At 48.1% G+C, this 20,526-nt stretch overlaps 1 long non-coding RNA gene across 1 annotated transcript; it reads left to right on the top strand.

Annotated features, from left to right (window-relative positions):
• Positions 1–815: 815 nt before the first annotated feature.
• LOC112549903 lies at positions 816–15,045 on the top strand. The gene is made up of 3 exons (XR_003093524.1): positions 816–5,749; positions 12,912–13,089; positions 13,754–15,045. It is a non-coding gene; the product is annotated as an uncharacterized LOC112549903 (long non-coding RNA).
• Positions 15,046–20,526: the final 5,481 nt, after the last annotated feature.

Raw genomic sequence — 20,526 nt, 5'->3', positions numbered from 1 at the left:
CTATCGTGCATCCACAGGTGCATCACAAGTAGGGCCAAGGAGGTGATCCTCCCCCTCTACGCGACACTGGTCAGGCCACAGCTGGAATACTGTGTCCAGTTCTGGGCGCCCCACTTCAAGAGGAATGTGGACAACATTGAGAGGGTCCAGAGGAGGGCCACCCGCATGATCCAGGGACAGCAGGGCAGACCGTACAATGAGAGGCTACAGAACCTGAACCTGTTCAGCCTTCACAAGAGAAGGCTGAGGGGGGACCTTGTGACCATCTGTAAACTCACTAGCGGGGACCAGAAGGGTTTGGGGGAGACCTTGTTTCCCCCAGCGCCCCCTGGGATAACAAGAAATAACGGCCACAAGTTGTTGGAGAGTAGGTTCAGATTAGACATCCATAGGAACTACTTCACAGTTAGGGAGCTGGTGCAGAGGGAGTCCAATCCTAAGCTCCCCCTGTGCTGCCGTATCTGGAAGCCCCCCTTGTTGAGGGGGTTTTCAGCTGCACAGGCCACGTGCAGCCAGGGCTGAGAACCCCTCAACTGATGAGATTCCTGGTGTTAGGTGCAGCAGGAGGTCAAGAGCCCCATGTAGCCTGGGGATTTCATACCCCTCCAAGCCTTGGGGATCATGGTGGCCACAATCCCCAGGGCTTGGGGGTTTCACAGTGGGCAAGGAACACACCTATCGCTGGGAGCCCTGTCAGTTGATGGGGCTCTCAGCTGCAAGGGGGACCCTGCTACATGTGCAAATTAAAGCTCAATAGCAACCAGCTATAAAATTAGCACACATTTTCAAGGTCTAACTTAATACCTGGTTGGAGTTTTTTATTGTGTGCATGTGTAGCTGGGCTTAAGGTAATTGCACAGTTAACCAGTTAATTGTGCAATACCTGTAACATGTAGAGGGAGTCTTAATGAGCAACAAAATTGATATTGCTCCTTTATTTAGCTCTATGAAATGGAAGGAAAGCACCTGGATTTGTGAAACTTTAATTAAGCAGGACTGGTGAGCCTCATTACATAATCAGGAGTGCAGGAAAGGGATGGTACTCTCATTAAATAAAGGACTTCTGATGGATTAGACAGCTTTTGCATAAGATATTTTATTTAAAGAAGGAGCTACTTAATAAGCAGTGCTTCAAAAATGAAGCAGTTCTAGCTTTCCTTAATGAGGTATTGTGCTTTCAGTTTTTGCCCCAAACATTTACTCCTACACACCTGTCGAAACATTTTCTAACAGTCAAGTCTTCAACCTATCTTTCATAGACAATACAAAACTACTTCACCCACCTCCTTTCTATCCCCCACAAAGCATAAACAGGAGTACCCATATTTTAATTTATAAACTTCTGAGCATACTAAGGTTGATGAACATACTACTCAGACCTCCCACCCCTACTCAATCACATTCCCTCTGCATATTTGGAACTCCCCTTCTTGATTTTTAAATATGTGGCTCTACTCTGAAAAATTACTTTGTAAGAACGGCATTACAGTGTTCTGTATTATTTTTAGACTTCCAAATTGAACCTGCTCAATTTGCAAGCATGTGGGAGAGAGAGAGAGAATTTCCATTTATGTATATTTGAAAATAAAGGGTTTGTTTTGTGGTACCTCTGTCTTTAAAAGTAGATAGTCTACAATTCTGGTTGAGTTAGTTCCTTTGATGATGTCTGAACAAGTATAAAATGCAGGTTGCTCACCTAGAACTGAATGGGTTCTGTTATAGTAATAAGAGTAAAAAATGGTAAAAACCTCTATTAATCAGGATACAAATGTGATGCTGATCACAGGCAGCAAACAAATGATTCAGAAGACAGCACTTTTATGAAATCGCTGTCTGAGGCATAATTGCATTTTAAAACCTTTTCTTGTCCAGTCTACAAATAATAAAGGTAAAGAATCGCATTCAACTTTTGAGGAATGTTTAGTAATTGTATAGTACCTATTTAGAATCTTTCGAAGGAATTTTTTGAAGCATTGAAGAATGCACACAGTTACCAAAACCACTTATCCAGTATTGAGTTCAATTGCTTAATCAAAACACAAATATGTATGTGCAAAGGACATATCAAGAAGTGCAAGTAAGCATTCCAAATGCTTAGTAATCGCTTGAGAAAACACCAAAAGGCTAAACTGACTCAGTGGTTCTGCAAAGAACTTAAAGTGATTCACAACAATAAAATGTGAAACTCTTCTGAGTTACCGGAATACAACTTCTGTGAAAATTGATGAGAATTGCACTGGCGTCCCTGAGAGCAGAATGTGACTGTAAGTCAGGGGTAGGCAAAATACAGCCCATGGACTGTATCCAGCCTGCCAACTAGATCCAGCCGTCTGAGGGCTCCTGCCAGTCGATTAGATATGGCTTGCAGCTGCCCCTTCAGCATTCCACATGGCCTGCATGCCCCAGTCAGCCCCTCCACAGCTTGTTGAGCTGGGTCAGAGCAGCCCTGGGCTGGCAGGTTGACCCAGCAGGCCCCCTGCCAGCCAGAGCTGCTCCAACCCTTGCTCAATGTGCTGCAATCCCAGGTTCACATTCAAACACATCACCTGGGAGCAATAAAATGTGGTGTGGTATACACTGGAGTTTATTGCTGTGCATTAATAGCACTTGTAGATACACCAACAGTGTCCTGTTCTTAAGTGTCAAGTCAAGACACCTGGCCTGTCCTGGGTAGGATGAGCAAGAAGGAACTGCTAACAAGAGTATTACTTGGGGTTTGGGGAGTGTGAAAGACCCTACCTGAGACTGAGGAAGGGAAGAGCAAAGAAGTGTGGCTATACCCCATGTATTTTTACTGGAGGAAGTGCCATGGAGGTCCTAAAGTAGTTAATATTAACTACTAGAAGTAGTTAATAATCATTTTGGGTAATCACATCTTTGCATGTCATGTGTGTGCTCACACTTCATGGTGACAACCTCTACTAAAAATTTAGGTAGTAATCCCTTCTGTTCTTCAGTAGGGTTATGCAAATTTCTTCATATTTAGGCTGCGTACAAATGTACTTTCTACTAAGGGAAATTTCTGAGACGTATCTCCAGGTAGAAATCCTTCCAGCAGAGGGATCAGTACAGACATGCAGCCTGCAGCTGCCCCCACTGTGGGGAGGGCAAGGAGAACTGTGCCTGTCCCTCCTCCTTTGCCTGTGGGGAGTAGAGCAGTGGGGAAAGACTCCCTGCATCTGCCCCAGACCAGGCTCCAGGAACAGCCTCCTTCACTCACTCCCAGTCTCAGGGAACAGAATGGAGGTAGCACTGGGGCAAAGCCCCCAGCTCCTATCCCACATGGGGCAGCGTCCAGCTTGGGGAAGAGGCAAAGAGCAGTGGCAGCTGCTCTTCTCTCCCAGACCTGTCCAAGAGGTGAAGGTAGTAGCTGGGCACTTCTCTGACTTGGGGAAGGCCAGATCAGTCTGGGAGGGGAGAGAATTAGCAGGGCAAAGTCCTTCTGCCTGAAGCAGCTGAGCCTCTGCTCTGCTCCCAGTCTCAGGAAGTAGAACAGAGGGAGCAGTGGGGTGAACCCTCACCCATCTCTGACTTCTGGGACTCAATGCGAGAAGTAGGCAATGGGCTTGCAACACTGTCCCCTGTGCTCAGCTCCCAGCTTGTGCAGTTGAGGCAACAGAGCAGTGGAGAAAAGCCTCTGCCTGTTCTCATACCTGAGACTTTGGTGTGAGGAGCAGGCAGCAGCTTTGCCCTGCTACCCAAGTAAGAGGCCCCTGAGCCCAGTTCCCCACTGGCTGCCTTCCCCTTGCCTCCTCCACCATTCAGGTAAGCAGTGGGTGCAGCAGTTTAAAAGCTAGCATGGTCAGGAGCTGAGCTTAGGGATGCTTTCCCCAGCCCAGTTCCCCCTGCCTGGCTTCCCCTTCACACTGAGAACTCTTGAGCTGATCAGCTCCTGGTGCCTGGGAGCAGGGTAGAGAGAAAGGTGGGGCAAAACTTTTCATACTGAGAACTGTGGTGTGACAAGCAGGAGGGAATAGCTAGTGGCTGCTCCTCTCCTCCCCTTCTAGTGTATGGGAGGGACAGGAGTACATGCTTCCCCCCCTACCCTACCTTCTCAAGATCAAGTTGTCCCAGGTCTCAGGAAGGCATGGGAGTCTCTCCCTCAGTTAAGTCATGAGGAGGGTGTACAAACATTCAGTCTCCTAGGAAAAAAACTCTCCAAGGATTGACTTACCAGGGTTATTTTTCTCCTGATGCAGCTATTTTTTTGCTCCAGGAGTTAAAGCCTGAATGTCTGTACACTTCTGGTTTCTACTGGGATAACACTGATTTTCCTGGTAGAAACTGAACATCTATAACATAACCTTAGTTTCACTTTGGCTTTCTCATAAAAAGACTTCAGTCAAACTTCAGAATACATTATTTCATAATATTTGTTTATATTTCTGAGAAATATGATGTAGTAGACTGCCAGCTCAAGGGGCCTGGGTGCTGCATATGAAAACTGTGAGAGGTTGGACAATGTCTCTTGCACAAAAATGTAAGACAATTGCTGGGGAAAGACTGGATCATGGTAACAAGACTGCCACAAGAATACCAAATTCCGCTAATGGCTTGCAACACATTAGGCGTCAAGACAGTGGAGTGCTTGTGATACCCAATACCAGACTCATGCCCTAAAATAATTAAAGTGATAGTTAAAATTGTTAACAGAGACCTAACATGCTTATCACATGTATATTTCCAAGATAGAGCCAAAGGAAAGGCCAAGCCAGTGAAGGCAAGGTAACTACATATGCATTTCAATTGAACTAGCAACTAAAAAAGACAAAAGACTAAATAATATACATTTCAAACAAACCTGTAAAAGGTGTACTGAATACAGGAAGGATGTCCTGTACGTGACATGCTAACATTTCTCCAAACAGGCATCCAATGTCTAAGGTGTTACAAATGTCTCAATCATTCAGTGTATGTCTGGAGTTTTGTAAATAAGCCATCACCAGTACAAGCTACTGCAAATTTGCCACATTGATACATACCCAAAGCCAGGCCTGGTAACACCTCTAAGCATCCTGTTTGACCATGAACACCACATGCCCCTGGAGGCTGGCGGGGGCATGGTGAGCTTCCGCAGGCACTGTCAGCAGCAGGAGCATGGCGGCAGCGAGTGGTGAGCTCCTGCAGGTAGCCACGGCACTGTTAGGGGGAGAGAGGATAGTGAGTGCTGACTGGTGGTTGGCAACCACCCGCATGCACTGCTGGCAGTGTCAGCGGCAGCCAGCAGTGATCGTGGACTGCCTGCAGACACTGCTGGCAGTGCTGGCAGCAAAGCGGGGGGGACCAAGCAGCAACCGCCCACAGGTGCTGCCAGCAGTGTCAGCAGCACCTTTTTGCAGGGGATGAACAACCAAGCTCAGGGGGTGCATGTGCACCCACACACACCCCCTACACATCGCCAGTGTGTTTGATCACTCAAGGCCCATCACCTGTACTTGACCTATAATTGTAGGGGCTGCATGAAACACAAGTCTTCACACCTAGACAAATCCAAAAACAGGAACCAGGCAATTTAACAATTGTAATATGATGGTCTCCCTTTTCCTCCCTGTTTTGTTCTGACTTTAATCGGCCAACTATCAATGAAAAATGCTTTGAAGCTATACAATTAAACAGTATAAAGCAAGACAGAACTGCCAGCAAGGTGTATGCAGTCCAGGAAAGACCAGGAAGCCATCCTGCCACCCAGCTGATAAGCAAAGGATCCATGCTGTGAGGCTGTACGAGAACTGCTTCCTGCCTGCATTGGGTAAAGATCTCTTTGTAGCTAAGATAATATAAGGACTAATAGCTCATTTTATACAAGTTTCCCTCGATTAATGTGGTACATGCATTCCCGGAGAACAGCGCATAACTCGAATTCGCATAAAGCGAACCCACTTTATAATGTAACAGATAGGGATACAGTCCCATGGTGGTGAGGGAGGGAGGGAGGCTGAGACTAGAGAAAGGGTGGGGGGAGGGGTGCGGCGCAGCCTGTCCGCAGCTCCCGGGGCTGCAGCAGGCAGCAAAGCAGTGGGAACTGTGATTGGGTGCATTACTGAATCTTTCCCAACACTTGAGGGACTGCCTGGTTGATGTTGAGTATGGACTGAGCTTTGCTTAAGGGTTTCCTGTGGGCCGTGTGCGCCCAGGAAACAAAAGACTGAGCTGAAGTTGAAGACTGAGCTAGCAATACCCTGAAACGTGTACAAATAGATAGACAAGCATTCATTATTGAAGAATGCAACTGCAAAATTAAAGTGAGATATGTGAAAAATAATTAAAATGTCAGTAGGTTGTCATAATTATATCCCAGACACTAGTTCTTATACTGTGTATACCATATCTCAAAACTTATTCTAGGAACTAGTGACTGTTTATTTAAAAAGCATAATTATTTTTGATAACCTATTAGCCCTCATAGCTGGTACTTCCAGATAGACTGCCTTTTAAAAATAGGTTGCTTCTGATAAATTACAAACCACTTTGTGGCACAGCACTTGATTTGCCTGCCACTAAGTGCTCAGGCAGCCTGCTGAACCACTGGCAGATGAGGGTCAGGGCTAATTACAGAACTAGTTGACCCAGGAGGCAGGTAGTAGAGGCTAGGCCTGGACAAGGGAGTCACCTGATGGTTCTGGTTGGAGGAGGGTTGGTATAGACAAGGTATAAACCCAGACCCTGAGAGCAGGGCTGGCAGTAACACCTTGGGAGCTGGTGTAGGAACATCACCCATTAGGAAGGCCGGCACTCCTGAATACCAGCTAAGAGAATAACATCTGGAGGTTTCTGTAGGAACTAAGGGGATGGAGGAGGTTCCTGGGGACTCAGTATGGGGTCCAGAGCTCTGTGAAGGGGGCTGTGAGTCTGTGGGCCTGTTGAAGGGCAAGGAGAGCCCTAAGAGAAGGGCCGAGTGCCTGAGCCCTGCTGAGAGGCCAGACAAGCCCAAATAGAGAGAGAGTGAGTGCACAGGGGCCTAGTGGATAGACCAGATGAGCCCTGGGAGAGGGGCTGGAGTTCTTGACTGGCCTTGAGGTGGAGCCAGGGCCTTGGAGAGGCCAAAGGTCCCTACGGGGCCACAGCTGAAAGAGGAAGGGGTCAAGGGGCTTGCAACCCAGGATGACAATGGCTGGTTTGGGAGTGAGCTGGGGCCAGAAATGGAAAACTTGGAGGAAAGATGGAGCCAGAGCCAGGGGGCTCAGTGGTTAGCCCAGCAGGGGGCATTGGGCATCTAGGGGGAGCCAAGAGAGGGGTGAGCAAGATTAGGTAGGCCAGAATACCAGTCCTGGGTAAGACTTGAAATTGCACCATACTGGGGTTCATTAGTATATTGGGGCTACCTGTGGTGGGGTAGCTTCCATGAATTGCCATAATGAGCCACTCCAGGGAAAGGTGAGGATGGAGTGCCAAAAGACCTCAGCTCCCACTGCCTTATGGGTGACCCTGTGGAGGGGGAAGGCTAGGTGAGCACACCCCAACAGAAAAGTACTCAACTGGAGAGCAGCCAAGAAAGTGAAGAACAAAAAAGTCTAGGACAAGAGACCAGAGAGGAGCTGACAGGCCAGAGAGGGGCTGGGAGAAAGACTGAGGGGTCTTCTAGTCCAAGAAGAACTTGGGTGAGACTAAGGGGTTTGAGGGCTCAGAGAAGGGCTGGAGGAGAGACCGAGGGGTCTGGAAACGAGTGGGACTGAGAAGCTGAGGGGTTGGAAGGCTCAGTGAGGGACTGTCAGCAATTGGTTGTATTTCTGTAAGGATTTCATCTGCAAGGCATAGGACATGGGGTAGGGAAGGGATGGAGCCGTGTAGTTGGCCCACAAGTCCATAACCACAATCTGGATGGTCATCATTATAATAAGATCAAGGCAGCCTCCCTCTTATCATTGTATTTCTTTCAAGGCATGGCAGATGAGAGAGGAGGGTAACCTAGGGGTGGAGTGAGCATGGTTGTGGAGCCACTGGGGAACATTATGGTCACCCCTGGGACCCCAACCTTGTGACATGCTTGCAATCCAATTTTTGTTTTTTATTTGTTTGGTTGTTGTTTTTGCCAATCCAACCCTGGTCTTCTCCAAAATTGGGAACCCCCCCCCCCCCCCAAACCCTAGAAAATGAACAGAAAATACACCTGCCTGCCTTCTTAAATGCTAATAACATTTTGAATGAAGGCTGCTAATCTGGTGGCTAGAACAATGGCCTGAAGATCAGAAGTTCTGGGTTTTATTCCCTGCTCTGTACCTGATTTTTATGCAAATCCCTTAATATTTGTGTGCCTGTAGCTATAAAATAAGGATAATATTTGACAGTAGTGTTATAGTGGCAATGTAGAGGTGATGTTCCAGGGATTATATGAGAGGCAAGTATTTCATAGATTTGTATTTTTATTGGATCAACTGCATAGTTGGGGTGGAGTTTGACAATCTTTCAAATGCAAAGCATTCTTGCATTCAAAAATTTGTCCAACTCTATCTCGTTGTCTATGCAGCTAGTCCAATAAAATATCATTTTACTTCATTAACAGGCTGTTGGAAGACTTAAAATAATGTTAGTAAAGCATTTGGCGATTATCTAATACAGATTCCACAATTTATGGCTTTCCATTAGTAACGCTAGCAGGGTTGAAGTTTTGGACTTCGAAAAAGCCAATTTCAGCAGACTCATGGCAATAGTAGGGGAAGCACTTCAGGACCAGGGAATGAAGGTGAAAGGAGTGCATGAAGAGTGATGATGGACTATCATGCTCAGGTGATCGGGACGTCTCCTGGCCATATCATTAGTACCCACATGGACTAGGATCATGGGGTAGTAATTGGTGGGCTGAATCACGGCCTGGTTTATTCCCGTCACATCCCGAATCTTTGCTCCGGGCAGGCAGAAGACCTCTCGTGTTGAGGGGTCCTGGCGACAAATGGGTCCTTCCGTACTTCTCAGGATGGAGTCGCCTATGACGATCACTTGACGCCTCCTTCTCTGGGTCTGCTTGGTTCCCTTGACCTGTTCAGAGCGTGGAGAGTGTGGTGTTGGTTCCTGCCCAGAGGTTTCCTCCTCTCCTTCCATCTCCTGCAGCGTCGCCAGGGCCTCATACCTGTTCTCCAGTCGGACAGCCCTGGTCCTGGATGCGAGCAGCCCTGGTCCTGGATGTGACTGTCTGCCACTCTGCCGTGGAGGGCACCTCCCGGGGTGCTTCTTCCTTGGGTGCCTGGTCCTGCAGGGAAAGGAAATAACTGTCAATTTCATCCTCCGCCTCCCTGATCCCCCTCAGCCTGCTAACCTCCTCCCGGAGCTCCCTCACCTGCGCCTCCAGGGCCCTAAGACGGGCACCTGCAGGACAGGTGTGGGGGCCCCCAATCTCTGCCCCCCCCCCCGGCCCTGCTGGGGATCCCCCACAGGCCAGGAGGCAGGGGGACACCAGCCCTCCCATGGGCTCAGTCTGGGTGGAGGCCTCAGACCAGCCCTGGGTAGGCATGGCCCCCCAGGCAGAGGCCCTAACAGCACTCTGCGTCAACACCATTGTATAAGCTGCTGTTTGTTAGTTCTGTGAGGTGTCTACGCCCTACCCTTGCAGGAGTCTCCCTCCTGGCCCTTCCTGCCTGCTCACCCGCTGGCACGAATGCCTGCACAAACGCCGGCGCGCTGTTACAGAGCGCACCTGTTTGCGTGCTCTGTTCGCGCCGCACAGCTCAGGAGTGCGGCTCTGTACCGGCTCAGCTATAAGGGACCCAGGGGGCTTCCCCTCCGGATCCGGCTCAGCTGGGCCGGGTCCCTCCGCCCCACTTACCTTCGGGGGATCAGCTGTTGCTGCCCCCACTGCTGATTCCTCTGCTGCTGCTGCTTCCGCCTCCGCCTTGGGTCAGTAAGTTAGTAAGGGGCCACACATGTGTGCGGGACCCACGTGTGCCTGGATTCTCTCCTCCCCGCTGCTGGTTCCCAAGGGAGTGTGGTCATGCTTGAAAATAGGCTGCAGATACAAGCAGACCTAGACAGGCTGGCAAGGAGAGGCAGATTAAGGTGTACTGGGGCCCTGGGCAAACAAAATTGGAGGCCCCTTCCCCCCATGGGAGCTGGGCTGCAGGGCGGGGGGGAGGGGCTCCTTCCCTTCCTGATACTAGCAGGGGAGGGTGGGTGGACCCTGCTGGGCTAGGGGTGGGGAGGGTACATGCTCCCCTTTTCTCCCTGCTCTACACCCCGCTCCCCCGCTATGGCCAAGCATACAGACACACACTCCACTCTCACTCACTCTCTGCACATGGACACACAGCCTCAAACACACTCTCCCTGCCATGAACACAGGCACACACAGAGATGCGCACACACTATAGGCGACTGGTAGGGGGCACAGGGGGGCACGTGCCTCCCCTGACAGGGCCATCCCCGCCACTAATGCCCCCGGCGGCATCTGCAGGTGCTCACCAGCTCCGTCCCCACCGCCAATGCCGGCTTCTGCAGGAGGCACCAGGCGCCCATGGTGCACACACAGACGCAGATGGGTGTGCACTCTACTCACTCTGCACATGGACACACAGACATAAACACACTCTCCCTGCAATAAACAGCTACATGAGCACGCAAGCATGCACACACATGCACATGCATGGAAACTGATGCAGATGTGCACACAGGCACAGGTGCACACAGATGCACAGATGCGCACACATGCACACAGCTGTGCACACACACAGTCACAAGTAGACACACACACCCAGGGAGCTGCTGCCCAGCTTTGTCCGTGCAGCCCCACACATGCACGGGGCTGGCCTGGCTCAGGCCAGAAGTGCCACGCCGCACCGCGCCTCTGCAGGCAGGTGGTGGTGCTGGGAGGGGTGGCTTAGGGGGCTAAGGTGAATTTTGGGGGGCTATAGCCCCCCAAGATTCCCCTAGTGCTGCCATCCACCTGCAGAAGCCTGCAGAGATGCAGCGCTGCACGGCACTCCTGGTCTGGCCCCTCCTCACCCCAGGCACAATGCACAGCACTCCCAGCTGCACAGCACAGCCCCAGCCTGCCTCCCACTCCCCAGCTACAGCAGGGAAATAAATGTGAAAGCCTGGGTTTTAAACTGGGTGTAGTTGCACCCCGTTTAAAACCCCGCTTTCGCTTCCCTGCTGATAAACATCCCAGGACCCCGAATTGGTAGGGGCCCCTGGGCTCATGGCCAGCTGGTCCATGCATTAATCTGCCTATGCTGGCAAGGTGGGCGGATGGGAACCAGATTAAGTTCAACATTGAGAAGTTTAAAGTGCTCCATCTGGGGACGTACAATCCCCAACATACTGACAGGCTCAGTGTAGCCAAACTGACTAGCACCACGATTGAAAGGGACCTAAAGGTAATACAGGAAGTCCTCGGACTTATGGCACAATTGGTTCCTGAAAACTGTCTCTTAAGTCTAAATATTGTAACTTGGAAGCGATGTTCCCATAGGAAACAAATGTTATAAATGGGGGATTGGTTCCTAAACCAAGGCCTGATACCCTATTTTCACCAAAAATAACCCAGAATTTTGTACTCAATCAATTATAGATGAGTACTATAGCTACATTAATGTATTTATATTGTAAATAGCAATCATATTGATTTGGAAGGACTTCTTCGAGGTAACTTTGTTGGACTTTTTGAAGGGCTCTTGGCTGGAGTCTTCTCAGGAGTCTTGTCTGCTTTCTTAAAGAAAGTGTCCAAGGAAGTTTGGACAGATGTCCTCCAGGGAGATGGGTAACGCAGCGAAGTTGTTCGCTGGTGTGGCATTGCATTGGATCAAGCATTGTAGAGTCGAAACTGACATCAGAAAGTAGAAACAGGATGTCCAATTATAACGTTGTAAGTGCAAAATGTTTTAACTCAAAACATTGTAAGTCGAGGACTGCCTGTAATAGGCCATAGTATGAACATGAGCCATCAGTGCCAGCAGGACAAACAATACTCTGGCATGCATCAACCGATGCATCTCAAGCAAAACCAAGGAAGTGATTCTTCCGCTTTACTCGGCATTGGTGAGACCACAGCTGGAGTACTGTTTCCAGTTCTGGGCACTGCACTTCAACAAGGGCATGGAAAAGCTTGAGAGAGTCCAGGGAGGGACTTGGGTTGCTTCAGCCTCAAAAGAGAAGGCTGAGAGGGGACTTGGTAGCAGCTGACCACTATATCAAAAAGCCGCACCCCCCCCCAGCCCCCGACTCACTCCAATACTCAGTGCAGGTACAGCAAAGAGTGACAGCTAGGGAGAGACGCTGAGATGGGAAGAGCAGGTGTGGCAGTTTCAGAGCTGCCTGAGCCTGCAAATCAGTGGGGAAAGGGGGCGTGGCCAGAGAGAGGCGTGAGCTGTTCAAAAGGCAGCCGAAGACACGGCTGAAGAGCGCCGCGGGGGAGAGCTGAGCACCAGCAGCAAGATGTTGGCAGGAGACCCAGGGAACCAAGCCCCAGGGGTGGAGGGACTCCAGGGAACGCTGCTGGGGAGAAGCAGCTTGCCAGGACACCAGCCCAGGTGGTCGGGGCTGCAAGGGGAGACCCGGGAGATGCGGCGGAGGCAGCACGGAGAGGCCACTGGCACACTTGGGCAGTGCGTCAGGTAGAGGGTCACAGAGTGCGGCAGAACACAGCAAGGGAGAAACTCCAGCTCAACCAGGAGCCTCTCTGGAGAGACGAGCCGGGAAAACTGTGTAATGCGGGGAGAGAGAGACAGGCAGCACCAGCTGGTGTGACCCAGACAGCCCAGCCTCATGTCAGACAGGGCTGAGGTGGGAAGGGTCAGGGACCCAAAGGAGGGCCCCCCAAGCGAGCTGGCAGAGGCACAGCAGGGAGCTACTGCACCTCCCAGACAACTGTTAGGCAGAGTGGAGCCAAGAGGCCCCAAGCGGGATGATGGGCCCAGGAGACAAGATCCCAGGGATCCATCAGTGGATGCTGACCTTTTCTGTTCATTGTATTCCTAAATTTACAGTTAACCCAAGATTGGTGTATGTTTAGTTGCCAAGTCCATGGTCCATAGATGAAGGACAGCCTTCAGAAGACTGACAGCCAGAAGGTCGTCAACCCTTGGATGCAGGTGGTGCAGATGAGACAGGATCAACCAAGAGCAGGACGTGTGGAGAGCAGAGTCTGCCTTGGCCATGGATGCGGTAAGGGTGGAATAAAGTGTAGGTTGAAATCCCATGAAGAAATCCAGGTGTGAGATCTCACAGGCCATCTATCGGGAACTGTCTCCCAAGAAAAATAAAACATCTAAGGCATGGCAGGAGAGTAGGAGCAGCAACCAAAGCACATAGGTGGTGCCAAATCCAGATCTCAACCTGACATTCCTGGGGAGCAAGGCATCACTCAAGAAGGGGCCAAAGCCCTACAACACCTACCAGCGACACAGGGAAATACATCAAGGGCTCGGAAAACAACCGTTTACCAGGGCACCCTTGAAGAAAACCAGGAGTAATGGCCACAAACTCCTGGAAGACCATTTCAGGCTTAACAGTAGGAAAAACTTCTTCACAGTTAGGGTGTCTAGACTGCGAAATAAACTCCTTCCAGAGGTAGTGCAATCACCTACCCTGGAAATCTTCAAGAGGAGACTGGAAGGTCACCTCACTAGGGTCACCTGACCCCAGTTGTCTTTCCTGCCTAGTGCAGCAGGGCTGGACCTGATGATCTTGTGAGGTCCCTTATAGCCCCTTACAATCTATGAATATCTCACAATTGCTATATCCAGCCTGCCTTAAGACTGAGCTATATTAATTTGGCCCACTGTTGGTGAAAGGTTGCCAACATCTGTTCTATTGCTTCTTTCCTCAGGTTCAAGCAGATGTCTGTTCAGAAGTCTACCTGATGGCTAATGGTTGGCTGATGTACAAGCAACTCCCCCAATATTACTGCAGTCCTACCAATACTGGTATTTTGAGGAAAGCTCCTATGAAGACCGCAGGGCTGAGGGTTTCTTAAATGATCCAAGTTATCAAGAGTAAGGAAGGAGCAGCTAAGACAGAACTTAGGATTTAGCCCACAGCTTCTCATTTCACCTTCATGTGTCTAACAAGCACTTACATAGCCACATCATTGCAAATGTTGACATTTAGGTTAGATTCTACATAGCTATGCATGCCCTTTGTTTATCTCTGAGCGTGCTTCGTAAGCTGCATTCCAGCTGTGCAGGTGCCTGGCGGAAATGGAATCTCCAAGCAATGCACATATGGTAATGCTATAAAAATCCTCAAACTTCAGCTGTTGATTTTATCCATTGAATATTAAAGGCTAGATGCAGTGGGCCAGCTTCAATGGGAAGACTGGAGACCACTCCAGGCAATGTCTAGTCCATGGCTTGGTACATAAAACAATTTGCTAACAAGCAGGAGATGCAGATTCTATTTGAGGGAGGCCTAGAACATGGGTCTCCTGCTCCATGTGAAAGTGCCCTAGGATATTGGGCTAAGAGGTGAGATAGATCACTATAGTTGGAAATAGAATTCTAACTATAGGTAAATATACAAATTGCCATTACACTGGACATGAGTGCCACTTAGATACATGAAGATGAAACAGAAGTTCGCTCTTAAGTGTAGATGCTTCTGCCTCCAATGGGCATCCCTATATCCATATAGCTCTCAAGATATTCTGTCTTAGGATGCAGCACTTCCTTAATAGTGATACTCTTACTGTCTCCTTTACCCATATTTTACAATTAGCATTGACCAGAGAAGGAGGTCAATCCTTACTGGAGCTATGCATTTCTTTCTTATTTTACAGTATTACTATCTTGGGTGAAGATTCCTGACTGCTCAAATGAGGGGTAAATGCCATGAGAGGCTTTTAGGAGTAGATGTCCTACCCATGTTGGAGCTATATTATTTAAAAGTAAAGTAGAGTTATTTATAAAATCTAGTCACAAGGAAATACTTTGTGTGTATTTTTACTTGCTTGGGAAAGCAATGCATTGTATTGCTACTTGCACAGCCAACTATACAATGTACTGTAAGTAGAAGATACTGTAAGATAATTTTCATACACCCATTCAAATCATCCAAGACAACTCTCCCAGGTTTGTTTTCCTGAGAGAAAAACTGACCTGTACAGAAGTTCAGACAGAAAAGCAAAGAGCCTGAAGTGCAGATGCTAGGTGCCAGGAGTCCCTAAAGCACACAGTCCAGAGAGTTTTGCAGACTTTTTTAAAGTGAATGTCAGCAACAATCATCAGGATCAGGGGAGGTAGAGGTGGAGTCAATGCTGTTCACTAAAGAGTCCTCCAGCCTTTCCCCTCCACCATGCTGTGTGGGAGCCCAGCTAAGGCTGGGCAGGGCAATGTTTGTATGCTTTCTTGCACCTCAGTGCTGCAGTGCAATTCAGGCAGGGAACAACCCAGAAACAGAACATGTCCCCTAACTGCTTCAATGCTAGACTTTTCTAGCCGAAAGCACTTGGGTGGGGATGGGCTGGGTCAGGAGGCATGTTCTGCTCCATGCTTGGCTGAAACCGAGACATGCTCCCTCTCCCCCTGTGAGAGTGGGGAGGTGTGGCAGGGCACTGTGTGTGCCTGCCACTTTAAGGGCCTGGAGCTGGTAGCTGCCAAGTGCCTGATGAGGGCAGCCATTTTGGATCTGGGGCTGCCCATATAAACAGGGCAATAACACTGCCTGGCCGGAGGGTTGCTGATATCATATGGAGGGAAGGGAGGAGCTGTAGGGGATGGTAAGGAAGCTCCTGGTCCTGGGCATGACCTAAAACTGCACCCTGCCGGGAGTGGGTGGCCTGGTGGGGCCAGGCCAGTTACCACCCTGGTGAAAGGCAGGTTGGGGCACCTTAATCCCTAGCCCCTACAACCGGGTGGGTTACCCCTTGTTTTGGAGGACCCAGAGAGTGAAACCTCGGAGAGAGAAAAGGGCAATAGACTCAATGCCTGTCTGAACTTCCCCCGATTGGTCCATGCTGGGGCCAGGACCAAAAGGGTCGAAGGGCCAGGGGCCCACCACGAGGAATGCCCAAGAGCTGAGGGCCTGGGGTTCTGACTGGCCTGGAGGTGGGCCAGGGCTAGAGAGCCGAAGGTCCTGGTGGGGGGACCACACCCAGAAGGGGAAGTGGGTCAGGGAGCTATACTGCCTAATATGAAGGCAGATGAGACCACCTGATGAGAGGATTCTAGGTTGGGGTTTAATCAGGGGGATTCTGGGGCCCAGTGTGGGACCGGTGATGGTGAGAACAGCTAGATGCCATCAGCGAGGCTTGGGCTGTGGTGTAGGGGAGGAATGGAGCCACAGATAGTGCCCCCTGCCATCGGGGCAGGAAATGGGCAGCCTCCCGCTTAATGTCATCAATTAATTATACCAACAAGGCATGGCGGGCGAGAACACAGGCAGTTCAGCCAGGAACAGGTGGGCGGGCCACAGCGAGATCAGCCCCGAGCAGGCCCCCTGTTACAGGAGGGTAAAAGAAGCAAAGCACACCAGGATTGTGGAGGCTGGCTGTGCATCTGCTGCCTATACAGAAGTTCTGTCTCCTGAGAGAGTTTCTCCTGGGAAATATTTAACATAGGTTAGTTATTTTTCTCCCTGTGTGGCCACTGGGAAAAAATTACAAACTTCTGTACACACACAATTTCTCCAGCGAGAACAGGGTTTCTCCCTGGAGAAGCTGAACGTCTGTCCATGACCAACACTCATAACCTTTGGCCCAAGGCCCAAATATACATTTAGTATATTAAAACTCCATTGGTAAACATCATATCGATTTTCAAAGTTACCAGGATGGAGCCATATTCTGTCCATTTATGTCAATAGAGGTGGGCAGCTAGTTGTTGTGTAAACTAGAAAAATTTAGAGAGGGAAATACTTTCATATTAAACTGAAGCTAATTTTCACTTTCCAATGTGAAAAGTGCACAGATCTGCAAATGACAGTCAGTAGAGGAGAATCAAGAGCTTAAGGCTCCCACTTTACTTCATCACCCCAAAGGCATGCTTTAAGGCCTTCCTTTTCTCCCTGGCAGGTAGGCAAGAAGAAAAGGAAAAGTAACTGGCTGAATAATCCCTTCTGTCTGTAGAATATTGCTTAATTTGGTGAGCAGAGAACAGGCAGCCTGTTTTAATTCATAATCAGAAATTTCTGGAACATCTGGAAGACTTGAAAGCTTTGCTTGTGAATGCAACTTTCTTAGGCTACGTACAGAAACTCAGAAAGCCTGAGGCTGAACTGAGCCAGTCTTTGCAAGGTAGCCTAAACTGCAAAGATTGAATCAATAAGCAAATGAACAGACATAAACTTTTGATTTAGGAAATGCAGCCACATGCCTGCAGTGGCTCAAGCCAAAAGCTGGGGGGTGCTAGAGCAGGGCTTTCTGGCGCACAGCCAGCATGGGCTGTGTGTTTGCTCCCTCTTCCTGCTGCCCCCAAGGTCTCTGGGATTTGCAGTCCAGAATCACATCAGCAGGATTCTGCAGAGCTGCTCATTAATTTCTCTTCCTCCTTCCAGGTGCCTCTGGGATTTGTAGTCCACAGTCACAGGCAGCACTAAGCAAGCAAGGCAGGGCAGCTCCGCACTCAGGGGAAGCGAAGTTTAACGCGCCCCCCACCCACGGACCCCAGGCCCCAGCAGGGGTCTGCCTGGTGGGGGGGCAGTGAGCCAGCTCTCACTACTCCAGCTAGGGAGCAGAGGGGCATGGCTACCCCTGCTCTCTGGAGCAGACAGCGCAGCCCAGCCCAGGGCTGAAAAGCATGCTAGGATGCTGGGGGACTCTGATTTTCTGATTTAACTTGAACAAGGAAGGGGTCTGGGATGAAAGTTTCATAAATCGGTTTGACCTAAATCAGTTAAGTCTGTTACTATATTCAACCAGTTTTATCTTAAACCAGTTTCAGCCATTTTGAAGCTGGTTTATGTGCACTAAACTTTTGTTCTGTTACAGGTTTAAACCAGTTTCTGATTACTTAAACCATTACGTGTAACTTCTATCTCTAGCCTTACTGTCTTCAGTGACAGTTTGGAGTCATATTGACTTTTTGCAACCCTCTTCCACATAGCCCTACAACAATTAAATGTTAAAAGAATATAGCCAGCAACAGTTCAGCCACCCACAAAAAAATATTTATGAGCTGTAACATCTGAAATTGATCTGATACAGGAAAATGGATCCACAGAAGTGGAAAAAGAAAAAAAAAGATTAAAGCTTCAAGACACATTTTGGCCTTGATCCAGCAAACCCCTACTCACATGAGAGGTTCATTAGTATAATTAAACAACTCATATGAGTTAAAACTACTCACATGAAAAAAGTGTGCCATATTTGGTCCTTTACCAACCTCAGTGCCCCAGACACTGTGACCCATTGACCAAGACCCCAGTGCCAGTGACCCCAGCCCAACCCTCCACCCCCACTATCAAGCATGCTCACACCTGCCCCATACCTGGTGCTTGCACAGAATGAAGGATCTGTATGACCAGGTCAAAGTACATTTGTCTAGTCAAAGTACATTTGTATGGCCAGGTTAAAGTACAGTGTTCATGTTTTACCTACACACAGTTTAGGCACCTTTTTGGGAGAAAAGTATGGACAAAAGAAACAAAGTGGAATGGCAAGATGGAGGCAGATGAGGAACAGCAAAGCAGCAGCAGCAGCAAATGTTAAGTTTGCAGCTGAGGGGGTGTGTGTGGCACCTGTTTCTAGTACTTTAATACTTCGAGATAACTTTCATATTTGTTATAAATGCATTCCAGAAATGCAAGCAACAGTGAGGGTGGATGCTGCATGCCAGGCTCACCCCCTGGGATACAAGACACCCCGAGTTATATACAAGAAACCCTCGGTATTCACGGGTTCAGCATTCGTGGTTTCAAATATTTGTGAATGCCGAACCCACATTTTAAATACACTTTAAACACTTACCAGAGCTCCTCGGGAGCTCCGTGCTTGCTGCCACTGGGCTCCCGCCACTGCCACCGGGCTCCCACCACCACCACTGGTTCCTGCTGCTGCCGTCACCGCCGGAGCCGTGCCCACACTCCCCAGCTGCCGGGGGCACTGCATTCGTGAACACAGTGCCCTATTCATGGATTTTGCCATTTGTGGGAATCATGAGAATGTATCCCCTGCAAATAGCAAGGGTCACCTGTATAAGTAATGTCAGAAATATCCCACCAACTATTTTTGTATCCTTTAGGGGAGAGAGGGAAAAGGTTCTTTTTGGGTCTGTGGACCAAAACCAAACTTCTGCTTCTTTGTTCCTGTGCAGAAGACAGAGAAGATCAGAACCAGAAGATGGTAAATGAAGAACAGAAAAAGTTAAAGACAGAGAAGAAAGAACAATGAAGGAATAAATTAGACATTAATAAGAAACTGGATTAGAGATAGATAGATAGATAGATAGATAAGAATAAAAATAGGGTATAGAGTAGAAATAGAAAGCTATAAATAAGTATAGATAGTATAAATAATATAAATAAGCATAAGTAGTACAGACAGTGTAAATAATATAAATAAGTATTAGTAAAATAAATACTATAAATAAATGTAAGTACTATAAATACTATACTTAAGGTAAATAGTCTAAAAATTGAAACATTTTATAATATTTTTATAATATTTTTATAATGGTCCTTAAATCGTTTTCATATTTTTTAATATTTTCTAATGCTTTATAATATTCATAATGATGTTATCATGGCTTCTATAATATTTTAATAATGTTCTGACAATGTTTTAATACTGTTTTATACTGCCTTGCAATGTTTTTAGAATGTTTTTTAGAATGTTTAAATGTTTACTTATATTTCTTAGTTCTTATGCTTATCTCAAATTATTTCATTACTTTTATATTTATTCAGATTTTACTTGTTTATATATGATTCTTCTGTTTATTTATTTACCTCGTTTATTTACTATGATGGTTTTTATCATGGCCTTTTCAAAAAATGTATAATAAAGATTTCAAATAAAGATTTGCCAAGTTTTCTTTCAGAGGCGGAATAGCTTGTGAGAGTTCATGCACTTTGTGGGTGTGGGACTTGGGAGCACCATATGGGAGCTGGTGGGGGCTGCAAGGGGAAGGCACCTATTTGAGCAAGTGGGAGAAGCTGTGCAGCTTGGGCATAGGGTGAAGAACAAATGTGGTGGGACAGAGGCAGGCTGAATGGTGTGGCAATGGGTGATGCATGGCTGGGGTCCAGTATGGATGTGTGTAGATAAAATTGCCAGATGCAGCAATTTTTTTCTCTTCATAGGCAAACTGGCATGGGTGGGAGTCCATGCAGTTCGTGGGTGGGGTGGGCTTGTGACCGTGGATTAGTCTGGGGATCCCTGGCTTTCGGGGAGTGGGTTCGAGAGTGGGGAGGAAGGGGTTTACTAGTTTATTAGTAGTTTACATGTACCCCACTGTTGTAATTTAGTACCAAAGACAGCAATGGGGTAGATTGGTATGTGGTTCCCGATGGAATTTACAGGGAATTGCACACCAGGCTTAATTCATTGTAAATGTATTACGTGCAAACAATGATGAAATATTCTAAAATAAACTATTTAAAATTTTATAAACCTGTTACATTTAATGAAGATATAATCCCATTATGTGTACAAGCGCCCACAAATTA

Source organism: Alligator sinensis, unplaced genomic scaffold (assembly GCF_000455745.1).
Source record: "Alligator sinensis unplaced genomic scaffold, ASM45574v1 scaffold159_2, whole genome shotgun sequence".
In the NCBI taxonomy this organism is placed as follows: Eukaryota; Metazoa; Chordata; order Crocodylia; family Alligatoridae; genus Alligator; species Alligator sinensis.
Note: the sequence above shows the minus strand (reverse complement) of the source record. Positions and strands in the feature narration are given on the sequence as shown.